Raw genomic sequence first — 15,155 nt, 5'->3', positions numbered from 1 at the left:
ATCGAAAAAGAAATCCAGTTCTTAGAAACTGGTTGTGTTTTGGAGTCAATAGACTCATGTATATAGTTTCTCACCGCCAATGTCCGCCAGTGTGGCGTGACACTTGTATATAATGGCTATGCTTATGTAAATGAATGTATATAAGTAAATAAAGTTTTACTTCCTTATATACATCGAGAAACTAAAACAAGTGCTTGTGTGTGAATAGATAAATGACTCCTACGATGAAGAGAACCATACCGAGCGAGGAGTCCCATACACACAGATTTCTGCTAGAGACGCTCAATAACCTGGTAACAGTCATTCGTAAAATGAGGCCAGAACCAGTCACTCCTCCAAACGAGAACCCAAGAGGAATAACTTATGAGAATTTCATCAAATTTGACCCACCAGTTTTTGTTGACAGAGCCGATCCAGAACTTGCAGAAAGCTGGATCAAGGAGACAGAGCGTGCATTCCTGATACTGGGAGTACCGGAAGAGAAAGACGAACTTCGGCACATATAGGCTGAAGGATAATGCACGAAAGTGGTGTGATACCACCAAGATCATTCAGTTCTCACATCTTGAAGTCGTTCATTGGGAGGACTTTCAGAGAACTTTTATGGATAACTACTTTCTGTTGCATTCCAAGAACAAGAAAAAAATGAAAATTCTAAAATTGGAGCAAGGTGGTATGAGTATGATCGATTATGCCACCAAATTTCAAAATCTTGAATGATATTGCTTTCAATTGTTCGAAACGGACCAGGAAAGAGCCGATAAATACATCAATGGTCTACGGGAAGGGCTGCGATCTTGAGTTATAACAAGCATGCCCCAGACTTTTCAAGTAGCAGTGGCGGAAGCTTTAAAAATTCAGGTTGACTGGGAGAGATCTAAAATGATCATAGCAAAGAGGCCCATGGTTGATGGTGGAAACCGTAAGAGAATATTCCCAAGTGGCTAGGGTTCATGACAACCCTTTCAAAAGAGAAAGTTCCAAGGTGGAAACGTTACTCAGCAAGTCGCAAGGCCAAGGCAAAACATGATTCCAACTAATCGGCAACCCAACTCTAACTGCCTGAAGTGCCATGTGAACCACCCTGGGAGGCCGTGTTCTCGTGACACGGGTGGTTGCTTTTATTGTGGCAAAGTGGGCCACATTGTGAGGCAGTGCAATAGAAAACTTGCAGATGAACAAGAGAGGAATGCCAGATCTATCAGACCCTCTCAACCAATACCACAACGCCCTCAGTTCCAACGACCTCCACCTAGAGTAGAACAAAGGTCTGCAGTAGGTCGTGTATATGATGTAACGACTGAACAAGTAAAAAATGGTGACTTGATTGAAGACACCGTACCTATTAATGAACATGTTGCTTACGTTTTGTTTGATTGTGGTGCTACTCATACCTTTATCTCCGATGATTTCACCAAACAACTTCATGCTTTGGTGTAACTGATTGATAAAATGATTGAAGTGTATAATCCGTTGGGTTCATGCACTAAATGTATCCAGTGTGTGAAGAACCTGAATATAGAGATAGCAGGGCAACACTTGCCTACTGATGCCATCCTAATCGATATGGTACAGTATGATGTTATTCTGGGAATGAATTGGTTGGCCCAAAAAATACCGGAATTTTGTGTCGCGAGGGCAGGGTGATTCTATCTCGACCGGGATTGCCTAAGGTAAAATACCGGTTGTCCAAACCAGTCCAGCAGAAATGACTCATATTAGCTCTTAAGGTACAAAAATACCTTAGAAAGGGTTGTGTAGCTTTCCTATTGAGTCTCTTGACAAAAAGATCAACTACCATGTCTATTGAGAGTGAAAGTGGTGCGAGAGTTTCTCGATGTGTTTTCTAAGGAATTACCAGGACTTTCACCACTTCGTGAGGTTGAATTCGGAATTCAATCCTTACCTGAAACAACGCCAATATCAAAGGCCTCCTATCGAATGACGTCAGCTAAACTCAGTGAGTTGAAATGTCAGTTGGAAGAACTGATGGAACAAGGGTTCATCCACCCAAGTGTATAACCGTAGGGAGCCCCAGTGCTATTTGTAAAGAAGAATGATGGATCCCTTCGGTTATGCATCGATTATCGAATGCTTAACCAAGCAACTATCAAGAACAAGTATCTGTTGCATCGGATTGAGGATTTATTCGATCAACTCAGAACAACGAGAGTATTCTCTAAAATTGACCTCAGGTATGGGTATCATCAGTTCAGAGTTAAAGAGGAGGATATACCTAAGACTGCCTTTCGAATGAGATATGACCATTATGAGTTCGTAGTAATGCCCTTCGAACTCACTAATGCGCCTGCTGCCTTTATGGATCTAATAAACTGGATATTCAGACTATATTTAGACAGCTTTGTCATCGTCTTCATCGATGACATTCTCGTATATTCAGAGAATGAGGAACAACACAAGGAGCACTTGAGAATCGTCTTGAAAACCCTTCAGGATAATCAACTCTATGCCAAGTTTTCAAAATGTGAATTCTGGCTAGACAAAGTGATGTTCCTTGGCCATGTAATATCAAAAGATGGAATCGCAGTAGATCCTGCGAAGGTGGAAGCTGTGATAGACTGAAAACAGTCAGAGAATATCACTGAGGTCCGTAGATTCCTTAAACTTGTCGGGTATTACTGAAGTTCATACAGGACTTCTCACAAATCGTTGTACCCATGACGAAACTGCTGAAAAAGGGAGTCAAGTTTGAATGGAACGACCAGTATAAGGAGTACTTCGAGATTCTCAAACAGAAGCTTACTACTGCCTCTGTCCTTGCCTTACCTTCTGGTTAAGGAGGTTTCGTGGCTTATACCGATGCCTCAGGGATGGGTTTGAGTTGCGTGTTGATGCGGCATGATAAAGTGATCGCTTATGCATCACGACAATTAAGGATCCATGAGAAAAACTATCCAACCCATGACCTGGAGCTTGCACGGTGGTGTTCTCACTCAAAAACTGGCGACACTATCTGTATGGAGAGAAATTTGAGGTCATGTCGGACCATAAAAACTTGAAATACCTTTTTTCTAAAAAAGAATTGAATATGTGACAACGGCGATGACTGAAATTTCTCAAAGACTATGAATTCACGCTTTTCTATCACCTTGGAATGGTGAATGTCGTAGCAGATGCCCTTAGTCGTAAGACTGTTGGCACTCTTGCCAACCTCGTGGGACAATGAAAGTTGATGGAGAATTTCGTCAATTGGAAACCATTTTTGGCTGATTCAGGCAGGATCCAATTGTCATGTTTGACAATCTATATCGAGATCCTTGATCGAATTATAGCCGAATAATTCAAGAACCCCCAATACTTGAAATTGAAAGCTTGTGCTGAAAAGGATGACACTTTCTTCCATTTGAAAGAAGATGGAGAAATATGGATGGAAGAAAGAATATGGGTTCCAAATAACCCCGAGCTAAGAGAGAAAGTACTCCAGGAGGTGCATAATAGCAAGTACACTATCCACCCTGGAGGTACAAAAATGTTCTAGGATTTGCAAAGAAAGTACTGGTGGAGGGGTATGAAAAGAGACGTGGCTACATTTGTCTCAAAGTGTTTGATCTGCCAGCAAGTTAAGATCGAACATCAGCGACCTGGTGGTAAAATGAAATGGATCAAAATTCTGAAATGGAAATGGGAGGGCATTACGATGGATTTTATCATAGAATTGCCTCGATACAAGAGACAACATGATTCAATATGGGTGATTGTGGACAGACTTACCAAGTATGCCCACTTCCTGCCAACCAACACTCGTTATTCAACCGAAAGATTGGCAGAAATCTACATTCGGGAAATCGTCAGACTCTATAGAGTGCCGATATCGATCATATCTGATCATGACCCGAAGTTCACCTCTCACTTTTGGGAGCAGCTGCAGAGAGCCCTGAGGACAAAACTCAAGTTCAGTACCGCATTCCATCCCTAAATTGATGGGCAATCTGAGCGAATCATACAAACTCTTGAGGATATGCTAAGAGCCTGTATGTCGAAATGAAAAGGTGATTGAGACTTCCACTTAGCGTTGGCTGAATTTGCTTACAATAATAGCCATCACGCTAGTATTGGGATGACACCGTATGAAGCCTTGTACGGACGACCCTATCGATCGCCAATCCATTGAGGAGAAGTGGGTGAGCGAACCTTGCACTCGCTCGTTGTGTTGCAACACTATACTGAGCATGTTCATATGATCAGAAAGAAGCTACTGACTGCTCAGAGTCGATAGAAGAGTTACGCAGATCAACGACGTAGGAAGATCACTTTCTCAGTTGGAGATAAGGTTTTCGTCAAGGTCTCCCCAACCAAGAGTGTGTTCCGTTTTGGAAAGAAGAAGAAGCTCAACCCCAGTTTCGTTGGTCCCTTCGAGATGTTGAACCAAATCGGAGATACTGCCTACCGAGTAGCATTGCCACTACAGTATGCGCAGATACACAACGTATTTCATGTGTCGATCCTTAGGAAATGCGTTCATGACCCTTCCCATGTCATCCAACATGAAGACATCAACATTCAAGAAGATATGACGGTGGAAGAAAAACCTATTGAAATCGTAGACCATCGGGAACAAGTGCTCAGAATAAAGGTCATTCCACTTGTGAAGGTGAAATGAAAACATCATAAGATCGATGATTGCACTTGGGAGCCCGAATCCAATATACGGGATAAGTATTCTGAGCTATTCACTTTGTGCTCTTAACTGAATTTCATGAACGAAATTCCTTTAAGGGGGGGTAATGATGTAAGACCCACAATTTTTCAAACAATTCCTGAAAAAAATTCATGAGGCATTCCAGGTGAAAATAGCATTTATACTCAAAATGTGAAATAAATCGATTTCTATGAACCAGATATACTTAGGATATTTGTCGCTTCATGAATATATCCTCAAATATTCTGGAAGTCATAACTTCCTACCTGAACAAAATCAAGATAATTCCATGAGCTAACTTTCTTAGTTACATCAATACGAAGAGAATGGCGTACTCATAATTTTTTGGAAAAAAATCGCCGAAAACCCAAAATTTTTGCGAGAGCCACGGAAATGTTGGTGGGACCCACAAAAATATTCCTCAGAAAATATCTGGTGGAACACATAAAATATCCCATGGAATTTCCATGTGGGCCCCACACCAAAAGGAACCTCTTGGAATTCTTCAGAAAGAAAGGGTAAGAAGGGGTGTTATCGTTGCAAAATTTTTCCCTTCCCTGCGGGAAAGAGGGGAAAACATTTCTGCGAGTCAAACTTTGACCAGAGTTTTGAAAATTGTTTTGAAATACTAGCCTCCGTTTTTTAGAATAGCGGGAAAATCCATAGGATAGGGCTCGACCTGTCGGTACGAGGTTCGACCGTTCCTGCCGCCTTTAACAGGGATAATCGAACCAAGAATCAAATATGTGCTTGACTTAGTTAAATCATCGAAATCGTGTTCTATCCTAGATGCACAGAGAATTTAGGCATGTGTTATGAAATTTTTTAAAATGTAGGTTGGAAAACATGATGTATGATCAGAAAATGCTTTGGAGTTGGGAAAATATTTCTCAAGAAAAAGATGGAAATCAGTCTCTCAGGAAACTCTGATGAAAAGATTTGAAATCTCAAGAAAGTTTATAAAGATTTGGAAAAATCATGAATGGATGAAAATCCTGGGAAAATGGAAAGAATTCTTGAGAAAAGATAAACATTGAAAGAGAAAATGTTTGCCAGGAAAATTCCAGTTTTGAAAATTTTCTTTGGAAAATGATTGAAAATTCATTGAAAAACTCTTTGGAGAAAGAAAATCAAAACTCAGGAAACTGAAATCCTAAGAATCTCAGCCTTGAAGTTTTGTTGAAAATCGATTTTGATTCTTGAGAATGATGAGAAACTCCTTTTGAAAATGAATCTTAAGAAAAGAACATTTTCCATGGAAAATCATTAAAAAAACTTGACTTGAGAAATCCAACTTTAAAAATTTTCAGAGTTTCTTGAGGAATCGATTTCCATGGAGTGAAATTTTTCTTGAGACAAGTTTGAGAAATGTAGATGATGCCATGATGCAGATGATTTGAATGGATGAATGCACTTTGAGAAAGATATCCGAAAAGATTTTCTGAGAAACTTGTTGGAAAAATATGTATTAAGCCAAAGTAAACTCTTCAAATATTCTGACTGTGGCCATGAACATGTTTAGAATTTGATTGATTTAATTCACAATATTTTGCAAAATGGAAAATATGATGTGTAATTTTGAAGATAGCCTAAGAGTGTAGGCTCAGTGCGATTAGTAGAAAGATGTTGAATCTGGGTTTCGTCCATATTCCGACTAAGGCCGTAAATATGGATTCCACCGAGTTCATCAACTCCCTAAGAGTTGGTGCACGTGCCATTCGTGTTCATCCATAGTGGTTTTTGAAATAAAATACATGAATCACATAATCATGATATTGCAGAAATTCAATCTATATGACATGCATCCTAATCTAAGCAATAAAAGTAAATATTATTCCAAATTTGATAATTACATCTCTGACATAAAGCAAAAGAAATGAATAAAAAAAAAAGAAATACAGAGTTAAAAGAATCAGTATCCTCCAGATTTTCCTGCAAAAGTGTGTTAGTACAAGGAATGGATATACAAGATACCCAAGGAAATGGGTATATATATACATGTACAACGAAGATATATATATATATATATATATATAAATACATTCCTATAATCGAAAATATATATGATGAGCAAATTTGCATGTGTGATGTGCAAATGCAATGTGTAATGATATGCTGGAATATAGAGGACTAGACGCATATATGCCATGGAATATAATAGTATGTAACAAGGTTTGATAGTATACAGGTTCAATGAAATGGATGCTTACACAGGAAATGACAATATGCGGGTTATGAGCAATAGGCATATAGGGCAGACTTATGATATGGGATGAAGGCAAAGGCTATGAGATAATCTTTGTGGATGACAAGGAGGTATTAATAGATACCCGTGTATTCAGTAGCCACAACTGGTTTAGTGGATTAGATCAAATGCGGTGGGTGGTGAGATACAAGGAAAGACAGGTACATGAGATGCTTATGTAAAGTGTATAAGTGCATATTGTATATAAGGTACTGGGTAACGCATGGTGAAGAGGGTGCACAGGTAGTGAAAGTGTAGTGGACAGGTGATAATAACATGAAGGGGGAGCTGAACATATGTGTGAAAATTATATACAATGTATAGGAAAATGACAAAGTAAGTGTTCTACCATGTACAGGTTAGGTATGGAATATGACTGGTGGTGTAAGGAGCAAAGGAAAAATGCAGATGAGGCTGCAAATGCAGGAGTGTAAGTGTACAAGAAAATGGCAAGGTAAGTACTATCCAACATGTGGGAATGGCGCTGAATGACATGATGTGATTGGGAAATCACTATACGGTTGTCATGCTATGTATACAAAAGCTTCTCTGAGATCAATAGATCTCTTTTAGCCGTATAGGTGGCAAGATTATTACTTAACATGCATCCAGAGGACAAAAAAATTGTGATGTTCTGCAAAACAGGAAATGCAGAAGATATAAGATATACCTTATTTCTGTAAATGGTTTCACAAAGCTATATTTCCCCAATCATAGGACATTTTTTTGCAAAATTTGGTATGAAGACTCACTGTATATCAATGAATGAACATGCAAAAAATTGATCCAGAAATCATGAACGGATATTAGCATATTCAGATGCAAATGTGGCTCATAATCAAGACTGTGTACCTGCAAAGAAAACGGTGAACAGTTTATCACATTCTACAAGTTATCCAAAAAAAAGGGTCGATGGATTTCCCTTTTAATTTCCACCAGCAAATAGTTACCCACACCGACTTGCATACTCAGGGGTCTGAGGGCCAGAAGTTTTAGCTGTTCAGCATGCATTAGTCAGTATTAGCCTCCCAAAAGAATAGTCCTTGACGTGCTCAGGAACAAAATGGTTTTCTATAACTCATTGGAACATGGTGAAACTTGCTGAAAGTGAAACCATTCATCTATGAAACCATGTTCCATAAATGACTAATGTATCGCCATTTTCTGAAACACCAAGAGATGTGATCAGAACCCTTGGAAACGCCACAAGAAAACCCATTAAAACCCCCTCTGGCGACTCCACTGGGTAGATATTACCACTATGCAATGAAGATTAAATCAATACAGATGTCGTGCCTGAATAAATGGCACTATTCAATATACGACAAACCCTTACGGTTATCGCTCAATGCAATGATATGTGAATGTCTGCTCGAACCCAATATACATGAGGAAGACAGCAAGATGTAGGAGAGTTATGCAACAAAAAATAGGGAAAACAACAAAAAAAAAAGAAAATTTTGTAGGAAAACAGAGGGGATTTACGAATGTGGTAAGATAAAAAGATTATAGTGAAGGTGGTGCTGTATAAAATCTCATCCTTTTTGTGTGCAGAGACTGTTGATAATATTAATGAAGTTAATGATATGCAATAGGACATGACCTAAGTATCAGTCAGAAAAAAAAAACTTGGATTGAAAAGAAAATTTATCCTATGAGGCTCATTATATTGAAACAATCAAGCAAAAACATTACAGGAAAGGTGATGGTTCAGCTAAAATCAACTCTTCAGAGGGACCGATGATGTCATTGCGAGGCATCATCGATCCTCAACGTATGCAACAACTGTGGATGTGAATCACGTCAATAAATGTAACGAATTCACAATGTATGTGCCATGAATATGCTATTCAATTCATAGAAATTACAAATGCAAGATAATTCCTCACCTGATTTCTTAAACTGGATCCCTTTCAGATGCCACCTCTTGAAGACCGATTTATTGAGGACAGGAGGCTCAATGCTCAGGACTGATTGCAGGAAGATAGCTTTTCTTCTATGTACCTTAAAGATTCGTTGGAGTTCTTTGATCCTTAGCTTGAAGGAGGACAGCAAACGGTAAAGGGGAATGAACGAGAAAGGGGGTAGGGATTCGAGAAGTAGGGAGAGCAGAGGTCTTCTAATTTTGCGGCTTAAGGAAGATGGGATATGAGAAACTGTGAAGGGAAAGGAGGAATCGTGCTATAGAAAGGGGAAAGAGGTAAAATGGAGGGGGAGAGAGATTGAGGAAGTAGCCGTGAGAAGAGGGTCCTGAGAGATAAGGGAAGCCGACGCTCCAAAAAATCCTCCTCTGGCTCCCAACGTGGTTCCCCTTTTGAAGATTTTGGGAGGCTTCCTTCCGAAAGACCGGCGATTTTGCAGCCTTTCAATCTAATCTTTTGAAAGCATTTGAAAATTTTCAAACGATTTTTTTTGAAAATTTTTGAAACTCTTCAATCTTTGGAAAGGGGACAATTGGCTTATTATGGAATCTCGGTTCATTTACCTAAGGTTTAGGTAAAGTGAATCATTTTTTTAGGGTAGGACTTTACAGTGGCGCCCTTTTGGGGCTGAAAAGTAAAAACAGGAAAAAGTAAGTAAAACGGTTTTTTTTTGTTTCTTTCTTTTTTTTTGTTTTTAAGGTGGCGCCACCTTAGTCGGTTTAAGAAAACTCTTTTTAAAATAATAAAAAAAATTGTTTTTCTTTGCAGGGAGCTTTAGTGAGGCGCCACCTATGTGTGGGCCCACTGATTATAAATAGAATTGAAAATTAAAGAAAGGGTTTTATAAATTGGTGCCACCTTCGGGTGGGCACTGTTTTAGAAATAAGAGAAATACTTGAGAATTTGAGCGTGACGCCACTTCAGGGTGGGTCCCACGTCAATTTATTTGAAGTAAAAGCACAATAAATTCTTTTTGGGATTTTTATAATAGTAGGCTAGTTAAGAAAATACGAAGTAAAAATTGGTTTGGTTTTAAAATTTTAGAAAGAAAGTGGTCTTTTGAGGCAAAATTTAAAAAGATGCAGAGATTTTATAAAGAAATTCAGAGCTTTTTTTGCAAAAGTTTGAAATAAAATCTTCTACATTTAAGGTTGTGTCCCCTTCTTTCCAACTGACGAGATTTGAAAATCAATATCAAAATATCCAGATTGTTTTCTTGAGAAAACTTTTGTAATTCGGAGTCCTGGGGGTTAAGACGAGGGAAACTGACTATTTTGAAAAACCCAAGGATTTGAAATCGCTTTTGAAATATTTAAACTCGAATCTAAATTGATAATTTTGAAAATCAGGAGTTCTGGATCTCAAAATGACATGCTGTGCAGTAAAATGATATGAAATGCTCATGCGATGATATACGAAGACGTCTCATGAAATGCCACTCTGAATCAGGAATTGGAAATTCTAGCTTCTTGTCAAGAGTAGGATTTTGAAATTTTGCAGTTTGAAGATATTTTTGAGCCTAAATATAGAAATTTGGAGACTCGAGAATGAATTTTTGGACTTTCTGCAAGGTCTAAACTCAAAAAATGACCATTTTGCTATTTAGTGATCTCGAAGAACCAAAATGTAATGATTGGTGGAAGTGTCAGTAAGGTGAGTGAAAATTTGGGGTGTTTACAAGGGGAAAGAAGCCTCTAGATTTTTCTAGGTTTTTCTAGAAAAATCCAAAAAGAGGAGGTTGCTTAGGGGCTAAGCAACCTTGGCTATAAATAGCCTTGCCTCCCCTTTGGAAAAATCGCCAACCCCCTCTCTCTCTCCTAAACCTCCCCCAGTGAGCTCACTTGGTCTGAACATGTCTGAACCTAGCCTGAACCTGCCTGACCTGGCCTGAGCCTGCCTGACCTGGTCCTAGCTCACCTGACCTGGTCCAAACCTAGTTGACTTGACTTGAACCTACTTGGGTTTGAAGTCAAAGTCCTTTTTGGTCCCAAACCTTGGTTTGATTTTCTGAACCCAAATCCAGCCAGCTTGAGCTAAGTCTGAACCTGCTGAACCCAGTTGACTTGAACCGAACCCAGTTTGGTTCAAACCACTTGGGTTGAGCAGCTTGACCTGCTCTTCCTCTTTCTCAACTAGGTCGACCTCATCTGACCTCTCGAAGGAAGGTTTGAGCTCAGTTCGAAGCAGTCGGAGCATCTCAGAGTTGTTTCTTTCACGATTTAAAGTAAGTTCGCTTCGTTGATCCATCTCTCTCAAGTATTTGCTTGTTTGTATATAGCATATACTTTCTGAAGTAGAATCTGATCCTAGTTCTTGGTTGAGCTCTCTAGGACACTTCGGTACTCACACGCTCGCCTCATAACTATCGTTAGATATATATGTTCGAATGCGCAGTATATGCGTTCTTAAAAATGGTATCTCGCCCTAGTTTCTGGTTGAACCCTCTAAGACACTTCACTGTTCACTCGCTCGCCTCATAACCATCATTGGATATTGATCTTGGTGTATATCATTTGAAAATGGCCGTCGCGTCTTATATCGCTAAGGCTCATATAATTTACCGTTCGTCGTCGCATCGTATGATGCCAAGGCTCCCTGCTTTCTGCAATTTCTAATTATATACTTCCAATTACGTACTTAAATTATGCCATCACGTTGAATACCGCCAAGGCTCCTGCTTTATGCAAATATATATGTAGAATATTTTATTCGGTTACACACCCCGAACAATAAGTATATGCATTTATTTACGCTACCGCCATATAAAGCACATGTTTCTGCTTATACTACATATATAGCGCATAAGTGAGCGTTCAAATGGAGATCAACTCCAAATCGCCAATGTGATTCTATTTCTACTCATCGATCAAGATTATGCTTGACGAATGAAACCCCTATTGGAAAGGCTTCGCTTTTGCGCAAAACTATTTTTTTGTAAAGACTAAGTCATTTGCGTATGACCTGGCTATGACCCAAGGTTTCAATCAACCTTGATGAATGCAAGTACGCACAACGGTGTACATTCATTCTCAAGTTAAAGCATAGCATTTTTTCTGTCAAAGAGGGGAAGTGCTGCTGAAAATTCTGAAAAGATGCTCACCGAGCTTAAAGGAAACACATGCTTCCTCAGTTAAAGAGAGGGAGTGTTGTAGAATTTTTTAAAGAGGCTCAACCAAGCTCAGAAAGAGCAGAGCATATTACTCCATCATACATAGAAGGTGTTGTCCATATGCCCTCAGTACTTTCTACAACGTAGAAAGGTTTGTCGCACTTCTGTCGTTGAAGCAGAGAAAGTACCGACGAAATGGTTGGGAGAAGAGCTGCCAGAACTAGTTGAATGACATGAAGATTCCCTATTGTTGGAACGATGCCAGAATGGCTCGTCTCCCTGTTTCCTGTAAGGGCACCTTACTCGTAAGGGTCACTGCGTCAGAGTAGAGGTTGCACCTTGACAAGGCTAAGTGCTCGTTGTGATGATATACACCGAGCAACAGATCCATTGAGATCGTGTCATATGCATGCTCATTGAGAGACTGATATACAATTAGACTCATAAGGGCCACAGAGCCAGAGTACATTGTCCACCCGAAAGAGGTGAGATGCTCGTGATGACCACAGTGCCGAGAGCAGAATCAATCATACATATGAATAAAATGAAAAGACCCTGCGGTTGATGATCGTGTTAGGGGCACACTGAATGAGGTCGAGTACATACTCCTCAACGGCTGCCCTGTAGGCATGCATTAATAGCTTGTCAGACCGGCAGACCCCTTCAGAATTTCTCACAGAATAAGACGATGAGGGTGCAGCCTTGAGTGATATATATTACCCTCGAACCTGATAGAGTTCATGATGGCCTTCGTCACTCAGAGGTATGGAGGTTGTGGTTATCCTTAAATATCTAAGGATTGAACCCAACTACTGCAGTAGCAAGATGCATCAAATACCTAGTAGGAACTTCTTCTGGTATGAAATGTACCGTCCTACTAGGGGGATGGGGTCAACAGGCCTCTGGGGTATCTAAAAATACATAGAATAATCAACCCCCAGATTGTCGCGTTGATGCTCAGATATACTTTCCTTAAGCCCAGAGGGAGGAGTTAATTATCGAAACAAAACATTAGCTTAGGTTCAGCGATACTTGAATGTATGAGTGGATGAACGATGTTGAGTCAGTCCTGCATAACCTTTGTGAAGGTGTTATGATCAGTATACAACTGGACCGACTGAGCAAAGGCCCATGTTGTATCCGCACGACTAAGCGAAGCTCGAGGAGTTGTCCTTAGATACGTGGGATACAAATGTGCAAATGTAAAGACTTAAGCACAACATTCAACCTGAAAGAGGCTTGCGCTAAGTCATGAAGACTTGAGCGAATGTTCAACTCATAACCCTGAGGAGGCTCTTGCAATATATGCTAAGTCATAGAGACTTGAGCGTCGTTATTGTAAACTGCGACCCTGAGTGGTCAACATATTTACTTGAATTGAATGGATGTATGATTGCTTGCTTACCAGACCATCAGTGGTTCTGACCCCGTTTTATAGAGATTTTAGGTGTTGGACCTGCGTTGCAATATGTGGAACAAAGCGACATCGAGTTTCAGGATTTCTCTAGACAGAGTTGTTTTGCTTCCTTTTATTGAACCTATACTGTTTTCCCAAGCAGTGATGTTATAATAAACATGTGGTTTTCGATAAAACGGAACACCTTGGTGGTCAATGAGTTGCTTGGTCACATACCTGTAATGTGCTCGAAGATTTCTAAAACTGCCGACTCATCATCGTCTGATTTCATTGCTAAAAGATTTTCTAAGTTTCGTTGCAAAGAAAAAAAAAGAAATTCATAAAAATTTTAACTTTACTTTGTTTTGGGAAATCCGGGGTATTACATTCTTCATCCACAAGGAGGTCCATAAATGTATGCCAATATTCACATATTAATGTTTGTGAATGTCCTCGACCTTCACACTCCAGTTGATCTTTACAAATAAGGTACTACCTTTGCATATATAGTACAACATTTATGAGCTACCATACAGATATTCGTTAAGTAAATGATTCTTAAAGATGTTCACAAATGTGTAGTGACCTTCATATATATTTTTTGTGAATGTCACTGTATCTATATGCAAAAGTTCTGCCTCATTTGCAGACTTCTCGAACATGCACAAATTTGATGAACTACTTGCCTATGGATTTTTCTAGTTTTTGCGAATGTAAGTACAAACATTAAAAGTGACGATCGTTAATATACAAGTGATCATTATTATAAACTAGGGTTTTTGGTGATCCCCAACCAGTGGTCCCCAACATTCTTCTCTCGACAAAAAATTTTGGCAATTTTTTGGCAACTATTTTTGGTGATCCATCGGCGATGGCACTTTAGTGGCAACACTTCATCGATGAGTTTTTCAGAATCATCGATGGCAAGTTTTTTCGGTAAACACATTTTTAACGGTTGAATCAATTATTCTTTGAAACACTAGCATGAATCAGTAAATAATTGAAGAATTGACATGAGTCAGTAATTGTATAATAATCACATAGTTTTCAAGTTATCTTTGCATGTTCAATAGTGTATTCTGTTTTTTTTTGTTTAATTCATTTTCCAATGAGTATTTGTTTGTCTCTTTGTTTTCTTAACTATTGGTATGCCTCTATCATCGAATCTAGTTATTTATTTGTTGTGTATCTTATATTATAAATATGAGTAGATAATACTTGCATCATTTTTTAGTTTTTTTTTTTGCATTTTCAGTTGCCTAATTTGTTTGTTTTTTATAATGCTTTTCAATAGCCTATTTCATGTCTTTGTTATCCATCTTTTTACCTTTATTTCTTATTTTGTTATTATAGAAAATTTTGAACTTATTTATTATAAAATGATGATTGAAGAGATTGTCTTAAAAAGGCCCACACCCACACCATGTACTACTATTGGAATACAATAAAAATATCCAAAGAAAAAGTACACATTGGGTGATACTTTCTATATGGAGTACGGAGTAGGCTTGACAAGTGGGTAGAGAGGGACCCTGCTTTATGGCCAAAAGCCTGGGTGTCCAACATTTTTAACAAAAAATGTAGCTTTAGTAAGTTAAAGCTTAGAAATCTATGCTCAAACAAGCAGCAACTAAACCTTTAATGTGACCCAAACCTACGATTGAAGCTGAAAAAAAGGTTGAAGAGTTTGTGATCACATTCATGTATCCCATTTCGAAAGCATCTAAAAAGGGACGAGGGAGGAGAACTCATGTGTGCAGTCGGTGGTGAAGAAGTTTAAGTCATTGGCTCAGTCTAAGATGGTTGCTAACATTAATGCTCGG

Source organism: Nuphar pumila, chromosome 5 (assembly GCF_984573655.1).
Source record: "Nuphar pumila chromosome 5, dmNupPumi1.hap1.1, whole genome shotgun sequence".
Taxonomy (NCBI): domain Eukaryota; kingdom Viridiplantae; phylum Streptophyta; class Magnoliopsida; order Nymphaeales; family Nymphaeaceae; genus Nuphar; species Nuphar pumila.
The sequence above is the reverse complement of the archived record's forward strand: the minus strand, read 5'-3'. Positions refer to the sequence as shown.